General features: G+C 45.7%; 1 protein-coding gene across 1 annotated transcript in view; it reads left to right on the forward strand.

Annotated features, from left to right (window-relative positions):
• Nucleotides 1–9,554, forward strand: part of gng12b (guanine nucleotide binding protein (G protein), gamma 12b) — a 56,176-nt gene that overhangs the window by 19,057 nt on the left and 27,565 nt on the right. Inside the window, exon 2 of the mRNA XM_076277948.1 lies at nt 4,253–4,315. The gene's annotated coding sequence lies outside the window, so the exon portion shown is untranslated. The remainder of the gene's footprint in view (nt 1–4,252; nt 4,316–9,554) is intronic.

The raw sequence follows: 9,554 nt of genomic DNA on the forward strand, positions 1-9,554 counted from the left end.
TAACAAGAAAAGAAAAAAATCTCCCCTTTAAACACTTTTGGCCTGAAGTAATTAAATAAGAGTGTAAGTTAAAACCCTTCTACAATATTGCTGCAGTAGAAAAGAACGGCAATGGCTTGTCAGCAATGGTCAGGGATAGTACTGAAATATTGTTTTGTTCATCAGGAAAACTCAATCTCAATCAAAAACACTCTCAATTCGCCTTATTCACATGGCGGCCATTGGCTGCTAAAACGAGGCTACAGGGTACACAAACCATAGGATTGTTATGTTCTATGCATTCACCTGTAGGTGGCATTAATTATGTAGAAAGTGTACCCTGTAGCCTCGTTTTGGTTTAAACAATGGCCGCCGTGTGAATAAGGTGAATACTCCCTTTACTTTGCTGTTTGCATCTTTTTGTACATTAAAAATCAATAGGTCGCGACCGCAAAAGGGATGCTATCTCTATAGATAGATATGAACAACGTATGACTTATGGCCTTAAAAAAATTCAGTCAAACGATTTTTTTTTCACTTTAATCCCTGTGCTTTATGGGCATGACAAAAAAGGGCATTTGCATTGGCAAAGCAGTCATACAAAACAGTATAGACATATATGTGTAACATACATAGATCTAAACTTATATAAAATATCCATAGGTAATAGGGTAAAAGAAGAAAAGGAAGGAAAAAAGTCTCTTTCTCTCTCTCTGACTCTTGCTCTTTTTTGTTCTTTCTTACTCTGACTCTCATTACCTCTTTCATCTCCTCTCTCTCTCTCTCTCTCTTTCTCTCTCTCTCTCTCTCTCTCTTATCTCTCTCTTTCCTTCTCTTGCCCTCCCCATCAATCTTTCTTACTCTATTTTAAATGCCCTTTTCTCCCTCACTCTCTGTCTTATACACCCGTATTCTGACTCTCTTTCTCTATCAACCCCAGTAGTTCTGAGACTCTCTCTCTGCCCCAGCCTTAGACAGCCATTGGCCCTGAGCACACGCGCTCTCAGCCCAGTCTCGTTTATCACCTTCACAGAGGCGGCCAGCCAGTGGCATACAGCACGGATACAAGCCATTAATTACAGAGACAGAGGAGGGTCTCACTGGCCAACGACCGACTGCGGTGTCTCGCCGGCCTGTGCCGAGTGGCTGGAGTTTGGCAGGTGATGGATGCCTGGAGTGGTAGAATGCCCCCGGGCAGCCGCAGTGTAGCGTTGGCCCTGAGTGCTGATGCAACGGCACGGCTCTCCCAGCTGTCCCCCGTCACCTGAGAACCAGTCAGCAGGCACACTCAAGGGGTGTTAAACAAGGCTGGACGCTTGCTCGGGAGACAACAGAGGTCAGCCGGCAAAAGCCACACAGTGGCTGAGGAACCACCCAGACACAAGCCATCAGTAGCAGCCTGGCTCCAGGCGCCAGTCTGATGCACTCTTAATGAGGGGTCAAGGGAGGATGTGGTGGTCGCCTTGTGGACAAACTGTTGCAGCCCTCCTGGCTTCCCTGCTTTGCTCCCCCCCGGGCTCTAAAGACGCGGCACACACTGTTGCTCACTCTCCGACTGGAGCCCTGGCAAACACAAGGCGGCCGAGGAAGCAACCGGTTACCTAGCAACTGTAGAACACCGTAGGTAATAAAACATTTCAACACCTCAGCCGTGGCCAGACCAGGAACTTGACATCAGAGCGAGTGCTAGCTCTGCGCAGTGTCCAGTAGAATTCCAAATGAGCCCTGGCCGGCCGGCGAAACAAATATGATTAGAGGTAATACATGGCTAGATGGTCCATCTCGGAGCGAGGCGAGGCGTATCGATGGAGCTGGCCGGGGCTCTGGCGTTGCTCCGATCTCTGTGGGTTATAAATAGACAGTGGGGGGCTTTGTTGTGACCGTGCTGCTGAGTCTGAAGCTACTGGTTTCCCTGCTGCCTGGTTTGCGCAGGCATAAGCACCAGCGTTTGTTTGGTGTAAACGTGACCTGTAGGACAGCTCGGCAGCTCACTCCTCCACCATGCAGTCTTCTGTTCCCTTCTTATCTCAGCTCATCTCTGTGCTGCTATGGACACCAGGGCAGTTTAACTGTAATTGAACCATCACAGACAACAAGCTGAGGATGTGCTTATTTATAGTGTTTTTAATATAGACACTTTTCTTCCTTTGTGAATAAAACTGTGTGACTAGTAAATCCATGGAAATATCATTTGGAAATAAAATCGTTTGGATGTATTGGGATTTTTCTGTGTTTTTTGTCATCTGAGAGTTGGGGGAAATTCTGAAAACAATCTGGCTTCAGGTATCCACTGAATAGGGGAAGTGGCACTGTATTTGGACTTTGCTTTATACTTTATGACTTAATGTTTCAATAAAGGATTGCTCTCTCTCTCTCTCGCGCTCGCTCTCTCTCACTCTCCCTCATCTCCATGACGAGTTTCCTGCCTGTTGCCTAGCGATCCATACCCGCATTTGGCCCCGCCACGACTCAGCCTGGTGGCTGCTTGTTTTGCTCAGTCACCCAGATTCCTGTCATTGGGTCCCTGGAGCATTCGGGGGCTGCTGGCTCCTCACGTCTAACCGGTTGTGTTTCCATGCTTGCTTATCGCCAGTGGTCTATAAAAATTCACATTTCATCTCCACGAAAGGAGTTAGTGAAGGGCCATTTGCTCCAGCCTCACCCCTCATGAAGGACATGCATCCCTTCAGGCTTGGATTTCAGCCCTGCATTTCTCTGTAAAACACACTGAATTGTTCCTCTTGCCTGGTTCACCCTAGCTTTTCCCTTTCAGGAATTTACTCTGTGTGTGTGTGTAGGAGAGTGTTTGTGTACACTCTCTACAGCCCAGGATTTTTCTTCTGCTATGAGAAGGTCTTCGTGGAATACTATCTGATTTCAGAAGCAGTGAGATCTGTGCTTGTACTCACAACCACTGTTGAGATGGTGGTGTGTGTGGTGCTTTTGTGTGTGAGTGTGTGCTTATGTCCCTGTCACTCCAGTCAATAAGCCTCTACTATCCATCAGCTCTGCCCTTACATAAGCTGTCTCTGTGAACCTGCATGTCTGTTGCTTAGCAATACCCAAGTCCAGACCCTGGCCGCGGTCAAAGATTCTATAGTCAACCGTCTCCACGTGGTCCTCTTTTTCGTGCAGACTAATACATTTTACATTGAGTGCTGATAATGGTTTTGATGCCACATTTCCAAGGCGTTTGGCATTGACTGTTTCAGACGAGGGCTGCTTTGGTGTCTGCCCGAACCACAGAGTGTGTCACTTCTCTTTAACATTTACAAGCCAGTTACCAGAAAACAATTGACTCAGACTTGACTGTGAGTTTTGACACACGCTCTCTTGTAGAGGCAGGAACTAACGTAACTCCAGCATGTTTGACAGGTTCCTCCCCCCTCCCCGCTAAGAGCCGGTTTCCTGTATATGATTCAGAGAACTTGAATGGAGATTTCCATTGAATAAAAGGACAAGGCATAATCCATGTATGGGAAACGAGTCCTGGTAGTGTTAAGAAGTGCTATAACATCCTTCTCATGTCACCATCATATCGTCGCTCACGAAAACTAATGAGCCCTGGCCTGGACTGACCTTAGCCAAAGTGATCTCAGTCTGACCAGGGCTGTTTTAATCAGCTCAGCTCAGCTCAGCGTTCTAAATCGTGTTCTGGGAAGATGGAGTTCTGCTCGGGCTGGAGCAGTGCCTCCCTTCCTCTATAGGCTACACAGCAGGAACATTTTTGGACATTCCTGATGCACTGTGGGCAGTGTGGCTGGCGGAGCGCTCAGGAAGCCCCACCAGGAGGAGCCGTTAGACACGCCGTAGACGGGCAAACGTTTCCGGCCTCTCTCTTTTTTTTTACCCCAGTCTCCCTCTCTCTGTGTTTTCTGTGGATGTTTGGTGGCTGGCTTTAGTTTACACCACAGTGACCAGGAGGAGAGGCGCAGGAAGACAAGGTCTGACTGGTTTCACTGGAATGCAGTGAAAACACACACACACACACACACACACACACACACACACACACATGCATGCGCCCAGTCTGTGACTCCACCTGTGTGTGTGGTTGCAATACCTCAAACCTCTGCCTTACTTTGACTCAGTATGTGGTTTGAAGGGCTTGAGGGTCATTCCTAGCAGGGCTCTATGACCTCTCTATGAGAAACTAAGCTGCTGACTAGAGGTTGAGTTCCATTTTAAGCCTTGTAACGTGGCATGATGAAGCTATAGGAACTGCGTGGATCTTCTTATAAAACTAACATGTCTCTCTGTTTCTCACTTTTAGGTTCCTCCTGCATCTTAGCTGAATCTGTGCATCCAGAGCACTTCCCAACCGCCGAAGATCAAGGTTGGTCATATTGTTTGCGTCTTAGTATGTCACACGCTGTCGATGTTATGCAACAAGCAGTTATCTCAATTACTTAGGGTTCAATGCTGCTTTGCTTTGTACCTAGTGACCTCTGACTGAAACATTTCAAATAGCTATTGTTGTTTGGAAGTTGAAACAAAGCCAGCTTGGCTACGTGTGTGTGTGTGTGTGTGTGTGTGTGTGTGTGTGTGTGTGTGTGTGTGTGTGTGTGTGTGTGTGTATGGGGGGGTGCCTTGCAATGGGAATGCCAGACCTCCTCAAGGCTGCCAGATTCATCAGCTCTCACTGTTTTATGATCTGTGTGAATATTATCACCACACTCCTGCCAGATAGCCAGTATGGTCTCCTCCCATGGCTTACTATATGTAAAAACAGGTTTGAAATCGCTTGACATATAAAACATATTCAAGCATGCACTACAGCAACATATAGCTAGTTAGTTAGCATGCTACCTCTTTATGGTATTAGCATGCTCATGCTAGTTTACCTCATTATGGTGTTGAATGAGACGGCTCTGGCGTACTGCTTATCTAAGCACCCAGCAGCACCAGTGGAGAGGGCTTCAATGTAAGTCACTTCTCTTATCTCTTCATGCATGTTGACAAGTACAGAACCAGAGCAGCCAATTGGATAGCTCACTCACACTAATGCGCACCTTGTCACAGTAAGGGTTCAAGATTGAGGCCCTCTCTGTAGTTCAGCCTGACCTGTCATCTAGGAGCTGCAAGCCACACGTGCCATTCACAAAAACTGCAAGTGATGCTAAGACATCAAGGGTGATGGCCAACCTTTAGTTTGTTGGGATTGTCAGAAAAAACACATTGCGAATCCCCACACCAGGAAATAAAATTTGACACAGGTTTTCAACTGATCAGCAAATGATGTACTTGACATCAAGTTTATATTTTGCTACAGGTCAAATGGTCATAATGCTCCCAATAAAACTGGGCAATATGACCCCCCCCCCCATTTTTCAGTGATGGAATTAAAAAAGAAAATCGATTTTCATAAAAAATAAAAAAAAATTTAAAGTTGATTTTTTTTGCCCAGCCCAAGCTCCCAGGTAAAAGGGAAGGTTATCTGAATAGTTTAGAAATGTTTTAGCTGTTTTCATTTTAAGTAAGTGAAAAGTGTTTTTTTTTCTCCAAAAGCGCTTGAGTTAAATTAAAGGAGAATAGGTTTTTACTGGGTGGAAGCTAAGAGACTCGGTGAGTCAGGTGGTGAGGTGGTGATAGAGACCCTCACCGCCTGATAAATTAAGTCTGGGGGCGTAGTCTTAATCTGAGCCCTAAACATCTGAGATAATTTAGTTAATCTGAAAGAAGGGATAACATCTCAGTAAATTAGCTTTTTGTCCAAAATAATTTAGGCAAGACCAGGCTTTTATTGAGAAGGTGGAAGGTGAGGGAGTCTTGCACGTTTATCACCTTAAGTGCTCCCCATGCTGCTCAAATGACGGCTCAATCTGAACGCAGCTGGGCCAGATCTGGGCCAGCATATTTCCAAAGTGTTTGTGCCCTCAATCACTCTGCTCCCTCTCTGATGTGATGTAACGGTCTTAGTCCACCCACCCCACCCCCGTGCGCTGCTTGAGCGCTTGTCTCTGCCTGGTAACAGTGGACATATGTTTGTGGTTTGTCTCATTAGGAAATGGACTTGGTGCCCCCCTTTATTGTGGACTAGGCCTTTGTGAAGTGATCAGATGACATCCTTGACTAACAACATCAATTATGCATGCATTAGGAGCATAAACCTCCTCTCAAAATCCCTTTTCTCAGCAATTTAGGTGATAGGACACTGTCCTCTTGTGGTAACTTGAAGTATTGCATAGGCAGTTGGGATTTTGATTATTACTATGATTGTTCATAAGGTGTGCAGCACTGTTGCAGTGTATATTATTTACCATTTGGGATGGAGCCCATATTGGAGTATGTCGCTATATCAGTATCAGTATCAGTAATATCAGTCAGTGAACCACCTTCTAAAGTATTTCAGTTTGGTTTTAGAGTACCCAGATCAACTGCAGACCTGCTGTACCACTGATTTTCAGTCATCATGGCTATAGGTTGAATGATGTTTTGTCTATTATTGAATGATGAAGTTAATGTGAATGAATGCGAACTGTATGACGCAAGTAGTCCTGTGATTGATAGCTAAAAACACAACTGGTTCCTCTATATGATTGATGAGGTAAATCAGCCTTTTCTCTTTGATGTTGCAAATAGATCATTCAGTGTCTCTCTGACACACACAGCTAAGTCTCAAAGGTTTCTCTCAGTCTCTGAAAGTCTTTGGCCTTGCATGAAATTAGCTGATATGACCTTTGTCCCAGATTTCTTGGCACTGGCCCCCCTCCAGATGAACAGAAGATCCAAGGCCTGTATTTCTCCTCTGTTATATCTGGGTGGAATGAGGGACTTTTCCACTGCTGTGATTCATTTATCTTGTCAGTGAAGATACTGGTGATGTCACCTGCCGTGTGACTGTTGAGTTATCTGCTGTGTACAGTGCATACATACAAACACATATAAAGTACAAAGAAAGTATTTTTTGAACTTTCAAACTTAATTTTGTCTTGTGTTAAGTTTCTGCATTACGGCATCATCTGTTTATTTTATTTTGGACTTTACTTAACCAGTTTTTGTTCAGGCCTTTCCAATGACTGTATATGCAGAGAAAGCAAAAGGGAAGGCAAAGATGTTGCATAATCCACTATATGTTACTGGTTAGTCTCTTTGAAGCTGAAATTGTGTTTGAACAAGATACTGTATATTTTAGTTTGTGTGTGAAATTTTTTGTGAAATTTCCACTTGCCATATCACTTTATGATATGTAGTAGCTAGCCTATATCTTCGTCATGTAGGTATGATATTGGATTTAGTTAGCATATAGAGATAATTAGCGCGTAAAATACTACTTACTTTTACAGTACTTTTACGGTACTTTTACATTTAGGACTAACTACATGGAATGGCATCGTGTTAAGGTAATAATGTCCAGCTGACATCTGTAGGTCATAAGACTCTCCCACAGATGGCGGTATTGAGCTTAGCTCTGCACCTACAGGGTGGCAGTAACTGCTGTTAGTGAACAAAAGAATGTCTCAGGATGGGTGAAACCCATTGGTCATGCGTTTTCCCATTAACCCACCCCAGACATTTCCCTTGATTTGTAATGTTCACACAATGAACAATGAAGTGTCTGGGGACGTTAACACAATTCTTCACAATAGCGCAGTGAGACTCTGAAGTGTCTGTCCAGCCGTCTAACTAGGCTACAACACAAGGCAATTAGGGGGAGAGATGGAGAGATGACATGTGTTGAGTGCAGAATGCAGATGTGGGTGACGGTCGGCCAATTCAAATGGAACTTGAATTTGAGATGGCCAGTCTTCCCAAATATTGAGACAAACGCATAAAAAAACACAACCACAATGCAAAGGAGCCCATAGACTTACCAGTGCAGCTACTGACAGCAACAACCTGAAATAATGTGCACATGTGCAGAGTCTGCAGAATGACAATGTGGTGACTGTTTACAGAAAGTTGCCCCATTATCAAGAAATGGCAATGGCACCACCGTTTCATGGTATTTACTGTATTTCTGCACTCCCATCCCATGACTGTAGAATCCTTCTCAGAGCTCTGTGTGTGTATGCAAGAAGATGTTGAGAATTGCACATATATGTGTTGAAATATTTTCATGCAACTATGTGGTTATACACATCCTCCTTCCATTTCCTCCACCTGCTGTGTGTGTGTGTGTGTGTGTGTGTGTGTGTGTGTGTGTGTGTGTGTGTGGTGGGGTGGGGGGGGGGGGTGGGTGGGTGTACGTGTACATGTGTGTCATTTTGTGGGCACTATCAGTGCCAATGAGATGTAAGTCAGTATTAGTAGGACTGCTGTCTGCACAGGTGTGGTACAATGGCTCTCTATGAGACTCGGGGACAGGTGTTGCATGCGTCCCTGCAGGCTCTACAGCAGGGGCCTGTGTCTGGGCCGTATACGTCAGTCCGCCGCACGGGTAGAGGTGGCTACCAATCTCCCCCATCAGTCCACCACGTATATCTCAGATGAAGCCAAGGCTTGTTCTGCTCCTAGAGTGCCCCCCCCTGCCTTACTTAAAAACATACTGCACCTACTGCCATCTCCCCACCCCCACCCCCAGCGTTCACCTCCTGCACGTGCTCACTATCTCTGGAGCAAGGGGCCTCAGAGTCCTGGGGCCCTGCAGATGTCTCGGCTCCCAGGGACAATGGAATGTTGTGTGTCCAGCCTTCAGTAGCCCCACTACCCACCACCACCCCCCTCCCCTCTCTCTGGCCCGGCCGCACTTATTTGGTCAGCTTGTTCTTCATCATAACTGCACCAGACTGTGCGTCAAACATGCTGTAGTAATATTCTTTATAAAGCAGCCAGTACATGGTGATATAATGACGCGCACTAAGCCTTGCATAGTTTTCCTGCATATCTGGTGGGTCGAAATGGGGCACACAGTAAGCCAGACAAGTCCCTCACAGCGGAAAGACGCACTTCGCTTTCCCGCAACCTCACTGTATGACATGTGCCTTTGATTACCCAACCGTTTCCTGAGTCTGTGTGTGGTCAAGTTTTAGCAGTATTTTGCGTAAAACCTTTTGTGTGTGTGTATGTGTGTGTGCTTGAGTTTGAGCTTTAGTAGTTGGAAGGAACTGAGTGTGTGTGTGTGTGTGTGTAAGTGTAAGAATCCCTTGTGGAATTTCTGGCCAAACTCTCGCAGTTTCTGTCCGGATCCCAGGAGGTGTGGGAAAAAATGTGCTCTTCACCGGAGCGACAAAAGCTCCCAGGCTCAGTTTCACCCCAGCCCTTTGTGTGTGTGTGTGTGTGTGTGTGTGTGTGTGTGTGTGTGTGTGTGTGTGTGTGTGTGTGTGTGTGTGTGTGTGTGTGTGTGTGTGTGTGTGTGTGTGTGTGTGTGTGTGTGTGTGTGTGTGTGTGTATCCTCTCACCCTTTCTCCTATTTACCTCTCCTCTCGCCATTGGCACCCCTGCATGTTGCATAATGCTGCTTCTCGAGTATTGACCGAGTTGTAAAGCTCTTCATCAGTGTAATAGGGTTATTTGACACTGTAGCTATCTGCATCTTGTGTGTGTGTGTTTGTGTGTCTGAGTCTGTTGTCTGACTCCAGGTCTGTTTGGCTGTGTTTTTGCACAAGGAGTGTAATGGGTTTGTCTGTGTGTTG

Source organism: Alosa pseudoharengus, unplaced genomic scaffold (genome assembly GCF_046254945.1).
Source record: "Alosa pseudoharengus isolate Yale_2024_CS ecotype anadromous, Long Island Sound unplaced genomic scaffold, YU_APseudo_1.1 YU_APseudo_1.1_scf_11, whole genome shotgun sequence".
NCBI lineage: Eukaryota > Metazoa > Chordata > Actinopteri > Clupeiformes > Clupeidae > Alosa > Alosa pseudoharengus.